The following is a 17,053-nucleotide window of genomic DNA, read 5'->3' as shown; positions in this document are numbered from 1 at the left end:
TAAAGGCTATACATACTGATTTAAAAAGCATTAAAATGTTAATGGTTAACCAAGTATATGTCGCTGAATTCCGAAAAAAGTATTTGAACATGACTGTGCTCCTTTTGAAATAGTTGTTTAAGTCTGAGGATCTTGTGCACTAATTCAGCTTTACCGTAAATGCCTCATCCTGCACCAGACTCTCTGCTGTTGCTGTTGCTTTTGATCAGCATTAGATGAAAAGCTACATATTATTTTTCCTTTTTAAAAAGTGCCATAACCACCACTCTGATAATTATTCTGTAGAAGAGCATGCTCAAACTTTTCTGTTTGAACTGGACCAAACAGGAGTCAGAATCCTGGGATCAGAAGTAGAATAAACGTTTAAAAACTTGGCCACAAACTACCACTTTGGGCAGTCAGCTGGACGCAGGGAGACCTGAGCTCTTATTCTCTCCCTACTATCTTTTTTTTCTTCAGTGACGGTGTAATGTAAAATATAGAAGCAATTCAGACCGGCAACCACTCAATTATTGGTCTCTTTTTGGAGCTGGCTCTTACAAAAGGGGTCCTCATCGTAAAGACCCCTCTTCCCCTGCTCCCACCAACCTCATTGTGGGGTCAAGACCCAAAGGCCTTGTCTGTACTGGTAAATAAAACAGTACAGGGCTCATTTTCTGACCCTGTGGCTAACTAGCCTGGCACATCTCACAACAATGGAAGGGTTTAAACCAGTTATCCCTGCAACCAGGCCAAAAGGAATCTGCATAGTAGGGCTTGGCTTTGGCCCATGCTAGTTCCCCAACCACAGCCTGGCACCGATTGTTTTGGCGAGGCCTGGTTGGCACAAAACCACTTCACGGACTGTGCACAACCAGTGCTCTGGCATTTGCCCTGGCCCCGTTCATTTTGCTAATTCAGATGTGGCCAAAGAATCTTCATACCCCTGAGCAGGCAAATCAGCAGTGAAGACACGGGCACAGGATTTTCCATCCATGAAACAAAACATGATGCGGGGAACGGACAGATGGAGAGCGGTAGTCCAATATACTCTGTTTTGTCAGGAGCAAAATATTTGTCTTTTTTCTTGATGTAAAACCAATACCCGTGTGACACACACATGGCGTGCTCATTCACATTAATAGGAAAGCCCAAGCCAACAACACTTTTTCTGGAGCTGCACGTGTAGCCTCGGTCTAGAAAGCAGAAAGCAGGATCTGCGCTGACGGAGGGGGTTCACAGCTTCCTCTTTGGTTTGGTCTTCCTGACCAACCCATCAACAGCTGATGCCATGGCAAGTTTCTGGATGCACACAACTCAGTTTCTGCACCAGCTTCAACAACGAGCATAACCTCAACTTTCAAATTAGTGTATCTGAGCCACTGAACAAGGACAGAAATGATCAAGCATTTGCAGAAGGCAAAATAGCTGCTGGTTTGGAGTTAAACGTAGTCTTGTAAAGGTGGTAAATACTGGTTTAGAAAAGGCATGGAGAAGTCCACAGCTGAGGCTTGGCAGAGTGCTCTTAGTGTGCCTGTAATAAAGGCTTGACTGAAATGCAATTGACTTGGCTGCAACTAAATAAATGTCTAAAAAGCATTTGTGATAAAATACTTTTCTCTGATTACCATATTGAATGTTCATGTGCTTAGATATCTGTCTAGGTTTGCAAATGGAACATTCTTGAGAATCTTATATTAAAATTTAAAGCTTCATAAAATGCTGCATGATTTTCACAAGGCCACAAAATAAAGCAGAACAGCATATTTTGGCACAGCTTTTCCAAACTAACGTAAAAAAAATCACTTCCTTTCTTTGGCCCCACTGGCAAAAGCAAATAAAATAGGAGGAAGACAGAAGAAAAATAGGAAACTTCTCTGTTACTAACATTTTCATTGGGTCATTAAAAAATTAGAACAATCCCAAAGGGCAAAGAAGGAGACTAATGGCTAAAAGGAGAAAAGAGAAAGTTCTGTAACTGCATACAGCCATTGCCAGCTAAGAAACAGAGCACAGTTTGGACCTTCATGAGGTATGAGCAGTTCTGGGGGAAAGAAAACAGGAAACAGAAAACAAGACCCTCACCAGGGTCCTTCTATAGCACATTTTATATCAGTTTTGCTGCCAGCATGCAGGGAACACTTAGCTTTGCAACTGCAGTAATTTTCCTTTGAGTTTTACAGTACATTTGATGTGTTTTTAAAAAATAAACGAAAAGGGGGTTAAATGGAGTATATGGTAGTCATATGATTTATCACCAGGCTTGAGACCTTTAGGGTATACACCTGGTATACACCTTCCAAAGCTGAAGGAGCAATCTTACTGCAATCTTACTATGTTACTGCTCCTGAGACCACTGGTGGAACGTGAAGCTGTAGGAAAAGGTCCACGGCGAGTCCACAGTGCCGGGGGCAGCGAGGGGAGGCAGCTCCGCTGGGGAAGGGGAGCTGGGAGCCATGGGTGACAGCAGGGCCTGTGGGGCAGGGGCCGCACTGACAAGGGTGCAGAGCAGGTCTGTTGGTGGCAACCAAGGCCAACCAAGACTCTAGATGGCCAGACAAGCCCATGGGGATGAGGCAGGTCCAAGGTCAAGCCTGTCACCCGTCAGGGTCCAGATCAACAGGCATGGCCATGGCTGCAGTGCAGCTGCAATGGAGCTTAAGCTGGGAACAAGGATGAGAGCCTCAGCTTAAAAACAGCTCCTGGGCCAAGGAACAGCAGGCCCTCACTGACGTTTCTTCTAGCGTTTTCTTTCAAGGCTACCAGCCGTACTATCTCTAAACTGGCCCTGAGCCCAGGCAGCCACACACCCGGAAGGGGGGGATGCACACAGGACCCACACACACCAGCCATGTATACTGTTTCCACTCTCAAGTTTTTTTCCATATTTCTGTCCTGCCTTCGTCTACCACAGTTCCTTATCAAATCTATTTCAATATTCTTGTAATCCCCATTTTGCAGACAAGCATCTAAATATTTTTTTTCCTTCTCCACTGCATTCCCAGACCCTTTTTCTCTTCCTTCTTTTAGTGTATCCTATTCACCCACTAACTTCCCACGCTTCCCTCATGGTTTTGTAGTCAGTCTCCCCCACGCATACTCCCAGTCCCTGCCCCTCACAACTAATAGGAGAGACGGTGCTGCTTCCCACAGATACATATGACAGCTGTTCCAGCCAACAGTAACCCTGGTCTTCATTAACTCATATTTCACATATTGTGGATTACGCTATGCTGGCAAATAAACACGCTGATATGAGGTGAAATGCTCTTGGGCAGCGAGTCTCTGCCTCCACTCCCCAGTTTCTAGACTTAGCTTTTTGCCCCTTGAACAGCCCTGATCTCAGGAGACTCTTCCTCTTAATCTATTTTTTTTCCTCATCCTGGTCTGGCATTTGTCTTTTTTTCCATTTGACTCAGACAGCTTCTTCCTTCATGCTTCCAGGGTGTTAGCAGTAGGGTCGCTAAAAGGACAAGAGAGAGAAATTCCTTGTTCTTAGTTGCCGAACAAGAACCTGTTCGGGAAAAGGAGCAGCTAGAAGCATCCATGGAAAGTTTTCCCTGAGATTCTATAGCCCGGACTAGGAGGGGGAGTATGTATGTGAACTACCCATTCACTGTAGAAGACCCGGTGCACATAGGCTGCTTGGCATTCAGTGTTGGAAGTGACTTGGGTTTTCATTGGACCCAAGGCTTTGTAGATTTTAGCTGTTAAGAAAGTCTCTTGGTGTGTGCAAACTGCGGTTTGGCAAGGGGTTGTAGCTCAGCCAGATCTGGACAGAGTACTCGCACAAACAACAAAAGGCATTTTCCTGCCATTACACCAGATTTGAAGTGCCTGCTCTAAATGTTGGGACTGCTAGATCATTGTGAAGAAAATAATATCTTAACATGGACCAAATATATATTTTTCAGTCTTCTTCCTGGAAATGACTGGGAAAAAATGTAAACAGCCTATAACAGGAGGCATGAAAAATTTCATACCAAAGAGCTAGCTTGCCAAAGATACAAGCAACTGGAAAACTGTCTTATACTGGGAAATTTTTAGACAATTTTAGTAATAGCTGACACAAACATACCCACTTATAACAAGTAACAGTTCATAGAAATATTGCAGAGAAACCTATACACGATCTCCAGAAGTGCCTACTCAGCCCCTGATTAAGCTGGCATAAAGCAAGACTAATGAAGGGGCTGGTAATTGGGAGATGATACCGTCAGGAAAGAAAACATAGCATGATCGAAAGAGAACGCCAAGAGGATAAATGTGGACAGACGGGAAACCTGAGACAGCACAAAGCTGTGGGAGCAGAAGACTCTCTCTGCGGGATAAAATGAGTAAATGTACTCTCTGCTCTGAGTAGCAGTGGGGGTGGAAGAGGAGCAACCGCTCTTGGTCTAAAACCTCTGGCTTTGGACTGGTTTCCGAAACCCAGGAATGTGCTGGAGAAGGTGTTACCTGGAACGTCAGAAATTCGCTCCCCACAATCAATGTCTCAGCTCCTTCTTTTCAAACATTCAGTGAACATTTCCCACAGTTGGAGACACCATTACAGAATGGAAAACAACACTACTTACTGAATGTTTTTCTTTTTTTTTTTTACTAAAGTGAAAAAGGTTTAGTAGACCTCACTAGAAAAATACTATATGTAATGATTTTATGACATATTTTCATGAACTATTCCAGAAATTATTTTTGATAGCAGCACAACACAAATAGACTAAATGTTTTGTTTTGCTTTGGGTGGAACATATAGCATGAAAAATTAAAAGTGCTTTTTCAAGCACTGACTTTTTTTGCAAAATATCTTCAGTGCTTTTTCTTTTTCACCAGGGGTGGCAGGTCACTTTAACAGGTCACCTTAGGAAAAAATCTCGTACCTCATGAAAATGCCTAGAACTAAGAAACAAATTTTTCACCAAGTTCTCAGGGGAAACCCTATGAACGAGCCCAGTGAAAAAAAGCTGAGAAATGGAAAATAATAGAGAAGAATGTGCAGTGTTTTCACAGCCTTTCAAACTGTTTGCAGTTCAGTTATTTATTGAAAGAGTTCAATTCTGCTTATGTTCCGTATATAACTTGTTTTACACAAACTTGCTATAAAATTAGATTATGTCATATGCTGAGGGTACAAAACCAAAGCAGGTGGGTAGGTTTCTCTTTCTGCAAAAATATCTCAGCACAAATACCAGGGACCAGGAAGGAACTCTTCCTCATCTGTTAGAAATAAAAAATTAAGTGAGAAATCAAGTTCTGACTGCAGTTTGGTTTTGTTTGGGGTTTTTTTCAGAAAAGATCATGCATTCTCAAACTATTAGCAAAATATAGCTACACCTGTGTTAGGGTAATATAGCTATATATTGGGCTAGACATATATATATACACATGCACACACAGAGTGCACACTAAATTTTAGGTAATAGAGTCAAATATTAGGAGTACTAGCAAAATGTGGCTACTTAAATCTCATCTGGGAAACATGAATGAAGTAACTTTCTAGGGCTGCGCCTAGTTAAGTCTAAGTGGAATGGCGTCATTTGGTGACTCCCTGCACAAGACTCTCTCCTGAGCCCTGAAAATATTTCTCTGTCCAACGCAAAACCTTTCTCAGCTAAGTAAGGCACAGTATTTGAAGGCTCGAGAGGCTCCATAGCTTCTTTAATCACAGGCTAGGATCACACAGCAAAACTCTATAATGTGAAGCTTTTTTTTGTGAAAAAGAAGTTAAAAAGCTATGCACGGTAAGTATTTCAGCACTGACTGGGCCCTTAATTGCACTCAAAAAGGGCTGATAAATTCTTGAAAGGCTTACTGGAGCCTCAAAAATCAAATCCACAAAGGAAAGCCCAAGAATGGGAAGTTGTGATCAAGGCAGGCATACTAATGCCTAATGATAGAAACCTACGTGAACTGGGCTCACTACAGAGTAGGAAATGAGCGCTTCAAAAAGCCATCCTTCCCACGTGCCACATTTTTATCTTGGTCTCTTAAGAAAATGCAATTGCATTCACTATCCATCTCTTTGCTCCCAAATAACTTCTGAACCCTTTTTACAGTTTCAGCCAAATTCCACATAAAGGACCTAAAAATACTAAGTGTCATGAAAATCAGCAGTCAGATAAAAAGAGACTGCTAATCAGCAGAGGAGAGATGGTGTGACTTCACCACCTTCCTACTGCTTGACTTACCAGTTGGCTAATCCTCAGCACAAGCGCCTGGTGAGGCTGCCAGCATACACACCGCTGGGAACCATCTCCATTTTGCTAGTGCATGTGGGAAGTGGGGACTATTGGAGCCTGCGTAGAAGGGATGGGTACAAAAAGGTTGTGGAACATTAATCCGTAGGTCACCAAGCTTTGTTAACCCTGCTATTTCTAGAACTACTATATACACTTGGGTGAAGCATGTGCATGACGGTACGTGAACTACCATTGGGGTATTCTGCGGATAAGTCAGAATGAGCTAGAAAAACGAAACTTTGGGATTAATAAAGCCTCACGTGCCGGGAAAGGAACCCAATCGTGGTGCAAGACAACTGGGAACCAACAAGCTCCGGGCAAGCCAATTGTACAGCCAGAAGCCCGCCTGCTTTGGGGATGTGGACAGCACATCGTGAGACCCACCTGCAGGTCATGGCTGCAGCTGGTTAAGGTGGTGTTAAGCTGTGTAGGATCCTCCACACAAGAGTGAAGCCCCACTTGCCAGCGGCAGATTTGGGGGTGGGTAGGAGCGCAAGCGGACTGGACGCGCTGCAGCTGGGGAGTCCAGTCCTCGGGGCAGTGGAGGTAGATGCAATCACAGAAGCCAAACGGCCTCGACGACACGCAGCCGTGAGACAAGGAGATGCCTTCGAACGCCGGGGGAGGAGGTGGTTGGTTGGATGTGGTGAGCAGGGCCCTCCGCGCTGGCTCCCAGAGGAAGAGGCCCTCGACCTCTGCGAGCGGGAGGCCGAGGGGCTGCGAGGTGAGCCGGGCGCACGCTGTACCGGCACAGCAGGAGGGGGTCGGAGGGGACGGGAAGAGGCCTGCGGAAAGACGAAGCGCGGACAGCTTAGCCCGGCGCCCGGGGGATGGCGCCGGAGGAGGGAGGGCAGGCGGCACCGCCGGGGCGGCGCTGACAGGGCTGCGCGCGGGCGCCGGGGCGCGGCGGGCTGACGGGCGGCTCCCGGGGGGGGGGGGGGGGGGGGGGGGGGGGGGGGGGGGGGGGGGGGGGGGGGGGGGGCGTGGGCGGCACCGCCCCGCCCCGCCCCGCCCGCCGGCTCGCGCTGCCCTCGAGCGCCCCCGCGCGCAGCCGCCGGGCGCCCGCCCGCCCGCGGGGAGGGCGGCGGGCAGGTGCGCGGCGGCTGCGGCGTGAGCCGGCGTTGGGGCCGCGTCTGCCCGCCGCCGCCGCCTTCCCGGCGTGAGCACCGGTTCCCTCCTGCCGCTGCGGCTCGCTTTCTCCTCCTCCTCCGTTCCGTCCGCCCAGCGGCTCGGGAAGGCAAAGCCCCCGGGGGTGCCCGTCGGTGGGTGCGTGCCCCCAGCCCCTGCGCTCGCCTCCCCACCGCGGCAGCCGCCGGCGCAGCCCCGCTTAGCCCGGCCACCATGGCGCGCGGGAGGTAAGCGAGCTCCCTTCACCTCTCCTTCGCGGCGGGGCCGCCGCCGGGTCTCGCCCTCCCGCCGGCGCCGCACCTGCCGGGGCGAGCGCGGGGTCCGCCTCCCGCCGGCCGCGGGCGGCTGCGGGGAGGGGGCAGCAGGCGGGTTTTTCCGATGCCGGAGGAAAAGTTGCGCTCGGCGGAGGCGAAGCGGCTCCGCATTGTTGTGTTCGGGCGCGGGTGTTTCCCTGCGGGCGGCGGCGTGGCGGCGGGTGTACTTCCGGGTTCGCACCTTTTTTTCCTTCGCCGCCGCTCCGCGCCCCCTCCTCCACCGGCTGCCGCTGCCCTCGAGCGGAGCCGGAGCCGCCGCCGGCTGGGCTGTCAGCAGCTGAGCCGCGGCTCCCCCTCCAGGACGGGGGGAAAGGGGTGCCGGGCCGCTCCGCACGTCAAACACGAACGACGACAGCAGTCGTAGTAGAGGAAGGGTGAAGGGACGGAGCCTCCCCCCGCCGCCGAGCGGGGCGCGGCCCCCCGCCGAGAGCCGCCAAGCGCTGCGGCGGCGGCCGGGGCCGAGGTAACGGCCGGGCAGCGGCCGCGGGGACGCTGCGGCAGCCCGACGCCAGGGGGCGGCCCGCGCCCCGCCGCCACCGCCGCCGCCGCCGGATGGCGGTGACCGCCCGGAGAGCCGCTGCGGCCGGGGGGGGCGGGCGGGGACCGGCGCGGGGCGCCCGCGGCCCGCTGGCCGGGGGCGGAAGGGAAGGCCGGGGAGGAAAGTGGACGGACGGCGGCATGGGACCCGCCGGGCGGCGCGTCCGCCGTGAGGCGGCCGGGGAGCGGAGGATGGGGCCGCGGCGGTGCGCCCCGAAGGGCGCGGGGTTTGACCGCCCTGTGGTAACTACCGCCGGGGCGGGCGGGGGCGAGGGGTCGGGGCGGGCGCCGCTGCCGGGTGTCACGCGCAGCGCCGTGTGCGCGGTGCGGGGGGCTTAAACGCGAGTGGTGGCGGGGCCGCCATTTTGAATGGTTCCCTGCCGCGCCGCAGGGAGCGCGGGGTCGCAGCCGGCCGCTGCCCGCCCTCGGCGGCGGCCGCCCCGCGGGGCTGCGGGGAGAGGGCCGGGGCGGTGTGGAGGTGCGGGCTTTCCAGGTAACGGTTACATGTAGCCTCACGGCTGGCTCTGAGGCGGAGTTGCCGGTGCCGACGGGACGCGGGGCGAGGGAGAACAAATAAAGTGCAGAAGTGCCTCCAAAACGCCTCGTTTCTCCTTGTCTGGTTTCACGCCCCGGGGGGAGAGGCGGCGGAGTCGGTTTGGCCGGTGGGCGTAGGGCGGGCGGGCTGCCTGCGGCGCTGGCCGCCACCGCCTGCCGCCGCGCTGGGAGGTACAATGGCATCTCGCCCTGCTCCGGGGCTTGGTTCGCGCTTCGCCGCCTCTGGTGGTGCCTCGGTGTGCGTCTGTGGCTGAACGCCGGCAGCTTCCCTCGGCTGCAGCGATTAGACTGTAGTAAATCATACGGTCAATCAGATAAACAGCTAGGAAGTTGGTAAATGAATGTAAAAGTAAGCAGACGACAGCAGTGCACGTAAATATTTTGCCCAGGCTATCACAAAATGCGAAATTGGCATATCTGAATAAATCTGAAAACTCTAGGTTAATTTTAAATCTCTTTTTGCTTTAACACGAGGGAATTACCCATTTTAATCTGATAAACATACTACCTAAAGGGATTTGATTCATTTACTTGTTTCTCTCTTACCAGCTGGTAGCTTGTTAGTGGTTGTGAGTAAATTATGTATGATGTTCTTACAGTGATGGGATGAAATAGTAGTGTACTCCACCAATTTCTTTACAGACTTCACACTTTTTCCTTCTATAACTGATCTTGCTGTTCTTTTTAAATAGGCCATACACAGGGCTGGGGTTTTTTTCCCCATCTAATAGCCTGTTTTGGAATTTCACGTCTTGCATGGAAACACTATTAATAATTGTAAGTACAGGGAAATGTCCCATCATGAACAAGTCATCAGATACTAAGAAAATAATCATAGTTAAATTTGGTTGTAGTTCATTTAAATATAGTTGCGTATAGTTTTGGTGGTATCTGGATATAATATTGTACTAAAATGCAATAGTGCATGGTTACTCTTAGATTGATAGCTGTATGCTTTGCTTTACAAAACTACAAGTCATTTATTTTTTAAAACACTAAAAAAACCTGAGAGCTTCAGAGGAGGCAGCACTGACAAGCTGGTTTGGAAAACTATTTATAAGATATGCAACTAAGCCATAGTTCTTTAAAGAATGATGATGTTTTTTTCCCCCTTGGTATAGAGTAGTAAGAATCAATATTGAATTAAATTATGACCTTAATAATTAATACACCAGGAAGCCGAATTTCCTGTGCTGTAGTGAAACGAATCATGTATGTAATGGCAAAAGTAGTGATTACAGCTGATGTTTGCCCCATGTAGTAGTTACAAAAATGCAGCCATAGTAAAAACTCTGCCCGTGTGTGTATGACAAAAATAGCTGTCTTCTACTCTGTTTTTAAAATACATTCTGTAAAGGGCATGTGCTGCCATCTCAGTTTTGATAAAACTTCTTTTTGGTTTTTTTTTTTTTAAATCTGAAAATGCATTAGGTGGCATGTGTTAAAAATTTCAGAAGAGGAAAAATGGTGATGAATGAATGAAGGAAACCCCAAACCCTCTCCCTCCTAGGCCTGAACAGCTGCTGTCTAAGCCATTGCTGGGATGCGGTGGTAGGTCACAAGCAGTGTTTCAGAGCGCATCCCGAAGCACGGAAATGAGTTTCAAAGCCCAAGCGGTTAAAACATTTGTTCCTCCTCCTCTTTCTTTTTGTAACTCCGTGGCAGCGTTTTGCTTGAATCGCAGCTAAAACCCGTGATACACGGCGCGATCGCTGAGCGAACAGGCAGGGCTCCAAGGGGCGCTCCCAGCAGGGCGCTGGGGCGGGAGGGAGTTTCCAAAGGAACCATTTTTCCCCTCGGTGAGGAGCCTGAGCGCCCTGCGCTGTCAGGCAGACCGCTGGGTCGTCGTGCGGCGTAAGGAGGTGCCGGTCATCGGATGCGACGACCCGCTGGGCGGGCCGGGGGCCGGGGCCGGGGCCGGGGCCGGGGCGGGCGGCAGCTCCCCCCCCCGCCGCCGCCGCCCGCCGCGCCGCTGGCCGCGGTGCTGAATGCCGCCAGCCATGTTGGTCCCGGCTGGAGCCCGCCGCTGGCGTGGCCCGGCCGCGGTCCCCGGGAGGGTCAGGTGTCACGGGCGCGGCGGCAGGTTGTGCTGGCGTCTGCTGTTCGGCTCGTGTGGTTTTGCGTCGTTGGCAAGGGGTCACGGCAGGGAAATGCTTTCACCGAAAGCCTGTCTGTAAATACGCTGTATCGCTTCGGTATGGAATGCTGGTAGTAAAATCAATGACAGAAATACTGTAGCGCTTTCTCCTTTAGAAAAGGAGCCCTTCCAGCAATAAAGATTTTTTGTGGGCAACTTGCGAAGCATAATGTTACCTGTATAAAATGGAAGTGCAGCTGAAACCAGCAACTAGACAGGAACTTGCTATTGGCTATTTTTAACCACAGGTTCGGTTTACGAAAGGACGTTCTGAAAGCTAGTATCAAAACGGCATGCCATCGGTGAGAACGAAATAACCACTGATAGTATGGGGAAGGTTCAAGAAAAAACAGGTATCCATTGGCAGCAATACAAACACGGACGTGAGCTTCCCCCCCCCCCCCTTTCTTTAAGAAAAGACAGTTAATTTCTGAAGGCATGCAATCCACAAGATTTTTTTTTTATAAATTCGCTTTAACGTGCTTCAGCATCTCTAGTACATTAAAAAAAAAAGCTTTTTTTCACCACAGAGACAAGTGTTCATTTTCTGTAATTGCACACTGGGTGTTTCAAGTGCAGTTGCATAACAAAAAGCAAATATGCTACTCTGGTTTGATGTGTAGAGGCTAAAAACAGACAAAAACAACCTGATGTGTTTCATATGGGATGATAACAATTTTAAAGATATATAGACTTTTTAACATTCTGCTTCTAAAAATAGAATGAATTGATATGCAGGGTCTTCAAATTAAAGGTCAGAGGTGACAAACCGGGACAAAGGTCATGCAGCTCATTTTCAAGCAATCAGTTTCTAGTTTTTTCATGGTTGAACAAAAGCTTAATTATACAGAAAAGCGAGGACTGTAATATTTAACTAGTCAATTTTAACAGAGAAATAGAGGTAGTTTTAGACAATTTCATCTTTTCTTGAATGTGGCTGTAATACGGAATTATTTGTGCTACTGTTACTGATATAAAAAGGGGTCTGTCTAAATTTGAACATTTAAATTCATTTCTTAATTTAACATTTAATAATTCACAATCTGTATTTAGTATTTGTACTGAGAACTGAGAGAAGAGTGTGTAGCCATTTTCTGCCCTTTCAGTGATCTTAGCAAAAAAAAAAGAGGTCTATCCTGATGATACATACTGTGATTTCAATAAAGTTAAATTGCAGGTCCGTGCATTTTGGCATTCGTGCACATACTTATTATTTCTAGCAAAGCACTTTCCTTCCCAAAAATCCTCCTTCTAGTCTGCAGCATTCTCTATGTCACTGTGCACTAATTACACAGACCTAAAAACTGACTGTTTAACTAGTACGTGTATGTGATTATCATTTTATTATATGCAGTTAGTATTCTTTCACTAATTAAGATTCAGGGTTCTTAGCAATTTGAAGGTATTGTTTCAATGTTTATGTTAATAATATCACATTTACACTAAACCATGTTTTCATATTGTAAAGGTATTTAATAAATATTTTATAGGTAACATTTGGTATATATTTAGACTACATGCAGTATTGCAACACCTAAGGATAATGCCCACAAATTATACTGTTAAAATTTGTACACTCACTAGTATTTTTGTATCTCATAGTAGGTTTTTGCTTTTCTTTCAGACACTGTGTCTCCTGTATGTACTTCAAATTCGGATGTGTGCACTCATTTTTAAAGATTTTCATCTTTGAATTTAGAGGTTGTGAATTTTTAGTTATATATCACTGATGTTTCTGTGTACTTTTTTCCGGTTTGAATTAATGACCTATCTGCACTAAAGTTTATAAAAAATGACCATTGCATTACTTTATTTGCTCAGTTGTTTTGAACGGTGACTTGATCAGAAGGTATGACATACAGGACTGCTGTCCACTCCAGTTAAAATGAGAAAAATGTCATACACCCTGTACTATCCATACTTCCAGGAAAGTGAATATTGGTGTTTAAAATACAGACACTCATCTGTTGTTTTACTTTTATAACCTTTGGTTTGATTGTTTTAATCCACAATATCCATAGCAGTATTTGGTGAGCATGTTATGAAATGCAAATGATAAAAAAAATTCCATCTTTATTAACGCTCTCAAGTAATAATTCGGTGATTAAAAAAAAACCCCAAAACCAAGAAAGAAGATTCTGTGTTTTGTAGGTAAATGGCATGTACAAATAAAACAAAAATTCTATGCAAAGGAAAGGATGTGTGAAATATGCGTAAATTCCATGAAAACAAGCATTAATGTAAAACAGCTCAGAAGAGAGGTCTGAACAAACCATACTAAAGTTGGTATAAAAACAAATAAAAATCTATAAAATATAAAAATCTATAAAATATATTTTTAAAATTAAAACTTGTTGTAGTACCATCAGTCTTGAGGGGATCATGTTAAAGTCTTAATTGGTTAGAGTATTTTTATAACCTAAACGAAAGTTTTAAGTTACACCATTTGTTCATAGACCAGATTTAGTCTTGGTTTAATAATGGTTTTGCATTGAGGAAAAAGCATGTACAATTCTGGATTAAAAATGTAACATCTCTACATTGAATGTGAACAATACACATTCAATTTAGTGTAATCAAGGAGAGTGGAAAAAAACGCATTCTTCTTTAAACTAAAAACTTAAATATTGAACTCGCCTTGTTGCCATAAGGGCTTTTTCTTAATTTGGCCTTTAACATGTATCTTTTTATGGCTTCATTTGGCATTGTTTTGTTTGCAAATAGTTTTCAAGCGGGGAAATAAATTCTTACTCTCTCTATATATAGTTTCTAATAGAAATAAATAACTAGAAAATAGATCGGTGATCAAGCTCTGAAAAATATGTTGATCTGTGAATGATTTGAGAATTGTGGCTTTTAAGGGTTTTTCCCTTAGAAAGTACTGATACTAATTAATTTTAAAAATAACAAAGAAAAATCCGTCTGAAAACAAATTTAATAAGATCACAAGGTAGTTTTCTCATCGTTTAATTTGCTGTATAGCAAATCAATCTGCGGCAATTTCAATATGCCCATGCTAACAGTAAACTGGGAACAAAATACTTTAAATATGAAGGAAGTAGAAAAACAGTAGTAGTGGAGGGTGATGTGTTTTATTTTTAAATTGTGTATTTAAAAAATTTCATCTTTGAATCTTACAAAAGATTGTTTGAAATATACTTTTTTTACATTGCTTTTTATTAAATAATTATCATAGTTGCTTAATATGTGTACATTCAAATGCAGACTGTATGAGGTTGCAGATTATACTAAATCAAATACACTAAATATGAGAATTGTTTATACCTAATTTCAATCCTTAAAACAAAAATAATCTTGTTCAGCAGGTTCCTTTAGTACATATTCTTAATGTTTTAACCTAAATAAATCCTAAATAGTTTTTAATGCTAAAATAATTGTCAATATTAACATAATAATAGTATTTCATGTTGAAGAGAAACTTGGATCCTATTTAAATAGTTGGCAGGCTTTCATTGGCTCCGATTCTGACACGGTGGGTTTTATTTCTCCTTTTTATCGCCCAAAAGAATCAGATTCGTAACAACGGTGGAAGCACGTTTTACCTTTTTCTGTTCCTGTTCTCACTGTAGTCAAATGACATTCTTACAAGTAGTTAAAAGGTGCATAACTGGATGTTTGATCTTCAAAAATGTGTACTTCATTTCTTAAAAACTAAGGTACGCTTAGCCTCTTTTTATAACTGAGAAAAGCATACCTGGACTATTGCCAAGCTATTTTATTTACTTCAAACTGTAACTACCCTCCTTCAGATCAGTTACAAAATTGGGTGAAATTAGTAAAGAAAGACTACATTTTAATTTGCTGGTTGTTCAATTAATTTTCTTGAATCAGAATTTTTTAAAATGTTTCAGCGTCTCACATGTGCTTGCTTTTATCTTCACTTGCTAGAAAAATATTCTAATGGTGTAAGAAGAAAAGTATAGAAGAAAAGCAAAGAAAATTATGGCTAGACTAAGAACTAAAGTATGAGTGCTGTCAACTTTTTTTTCTCTCTGTAATTGCATAAGGACATTGACACCTGAGTGTACATTTTCAGGAAATTTTAATTTTTCTTAGTTACGCATTTCAAACTAACTATATTTTACTAAACGAAAAGGAAAAGAGAGTTAAAACAATGAAAACATCTCAGGAGGAAATCCATTATTTAGAATTGTACATTAAGGATTCCATGTGCATACTCTTAAAACAAGTTAATTCAGAGTATAAGACAACGCTCATTTTGTGATGTTTGAAATCAGAATACTGTGTGCGTAGTACTTCTACCAGCAGTCAAGAACTGTAAACGAGAATAAAGTGTTCGTTAATTTTTACTGACTGGTTCAAAAGATAGACAGCAAAGTTTGTTAATTAGAAAATGCATTTTCTAAGTTAATATATCTGACCTCTGTGTGTGTGTGTGTGTATGTATGTATTTAAAAAGCTGATGTTTTATGTTCTTTCTATGCTTGGGTTCTGTACACAGAGTTTTAAAATTTTGTATGTACTTTGCAGCATTCATCCATTTAAGTCTTCACTCCTGATGAGTTAACTAAAAGAGCTCCTTTAACATCGGAATGTTTTCCACTATTCCTTTACACCACTATCATACTTGTTTTTTTATAAAATAAAGTATTGGTGGGTTTTGTTTTCTAGTTCTTCTGCACTCTGATCCTACTTTTAGTATCCAGCATTCTGTAAAAAAAAATACTGCTGGCTTTACTCTGTGGAAGAAATCAGTCCCCTGGCTACCACTGACTGTGAAAGAAACAGGTTTAACATCTGAATTTTTCTTTTCAACTTATTTTTGGAGGAAGGCATATAACTTATTTGAATGGGGTAACTATGTATGTCTGCTTTACTTTCATCCAAGGAAATTATGTTTCTGAATCTTTTGGCAGCAAACTTGCTTAAGCTAATGAATTCAAAATAGTGCTTATCAAAGAAAATACTTTCTTTTTAAATAGGTATAAATTTACTATTATTTTCCACTGACCAATAGTTGTCAAAAAATAAACTATATAAGCTGTTAAGTAAGTTGAATTATAGAATGTGCTACCTGTAAGGAAAGGTGGATTACCTTTGTTGGATGAGCTACTTTATAAAAAAACCTACATCTCCTTTTTTCTACTTTTAATAATCTGGTATGTTTATGTGACACTCTAAAATGTGTGATGCTTACAAATGTGTTATGAAATGGCAATACTGGAAACAACAATAACTTAAGCTTGTGCTGGTTCCTGCCACAATCTTTAAGAACTGTACTTTTCCCCTTTGAGTCCGGACACCACTCCCCCAAATATTTATTTTTAATCCCTTCATAAACTGAAGCAGACTACATGCCAAAGCCCAGAACGGATCCTTTACTCTATGCTTGCATATTTCATTATGTTGCATAAATAATTCAAGTAAATCCGAAAGACACAAAAGCCACATAGCCACAGGTTGGCGGAACAAAGCAGCAGACACAAGAGATTGGGCTTCAGTGCTTCAAGGTGTAAAAGCAGAGCTAGGTTTAATACAAGGCAAAAGTCCACACAATTCCAGTGGAAAACTTAGTTACTACAAAAGAAGAGGAACTGAATCAGCTTGCCTGTGTTGTTGCACTGAAAAGAAAGATTGTACCATCCCCTTTTCTGATTTCTGGTGTTGGCAAGGACTCAGGATAACTGACTGTAGGGGAAAAGAAGTTAGAGAAATTTGATTCTCATTTGTCTTTGGTCATTCTTCTGGCTTTGCTCACTCCTAGTGGAATATCCCGTTTTTTAGTAAGAGAGCAGGGTAACTGTCAGGATGTGCTCCTAAATTGGAAAAGGACAAATCTCAGATTTCTCTAAAAGAGGAGAGAATTGGGCTTAGGTCTAAACAGGAGGATAATGCAATTCCTTGTTTGTTTTGGATGGGTTTTAGTTAAAGTAGATTATTCAAAAGACAGTAGAGGGTGACAAGAGGACAGGCTTGTAGCAGGTGAGTTTGTGCATGCTCCTGTCTATTCATCTTTCATTTATTAAATAAACCGAACAGCCTCAGTAACAAGCTGACTCCAAAACCAAGGTCTTTTCCTTCATGCTTCCTGCCACCTGCGGTACTTGTTTTCTGCATGATATTTTTATTGGCATTATACAAAATTAGCCAGGCCTTGCTCAACTAGATCAAAAGTACACCTT

At 44.5% G+C, this 17,053-nt stretch overlaps 1 protein-coding gene across 1 annotated transcript in view; it reads left to right on the top strand.

The window, feature by feature from the left end:
* Positions 1–7,567: 7,567 nt before the first annotated feature.
* Positions 7,568–17,053, top strand: part of LIN28B (lin-28 homolog B) — a 101,931-nt gene continuing 92,445 nt past the window's right edge. Inside the window, exon 1 of the mRNA XM_050893839.1 lies at positions 7,568–7,573. The gene's annotated coding sequence lies outside the window, so the exon portion shown is untranslated. The remainder of the gene's footprint in view (positions 7,574–17,053) is intronic.

The sequence above is a fragment of the Gymnogyps californianus genome, chromosome 3, assembly GCF_018139145.2.
Source record: "Gymnogyps californianus isolate 813 chromosome 3, ASM1813914v2, whole genome shotgun sequence".
NCBI lineage: Eukaryota > Metazoa > Chordata > Aves > Accipitriformes > Cathartidae > Gymnogyps > Gymnogyps californianus.
This window is presented reverse-complemented; position numbering and strand designations above follow the sequence as displayed.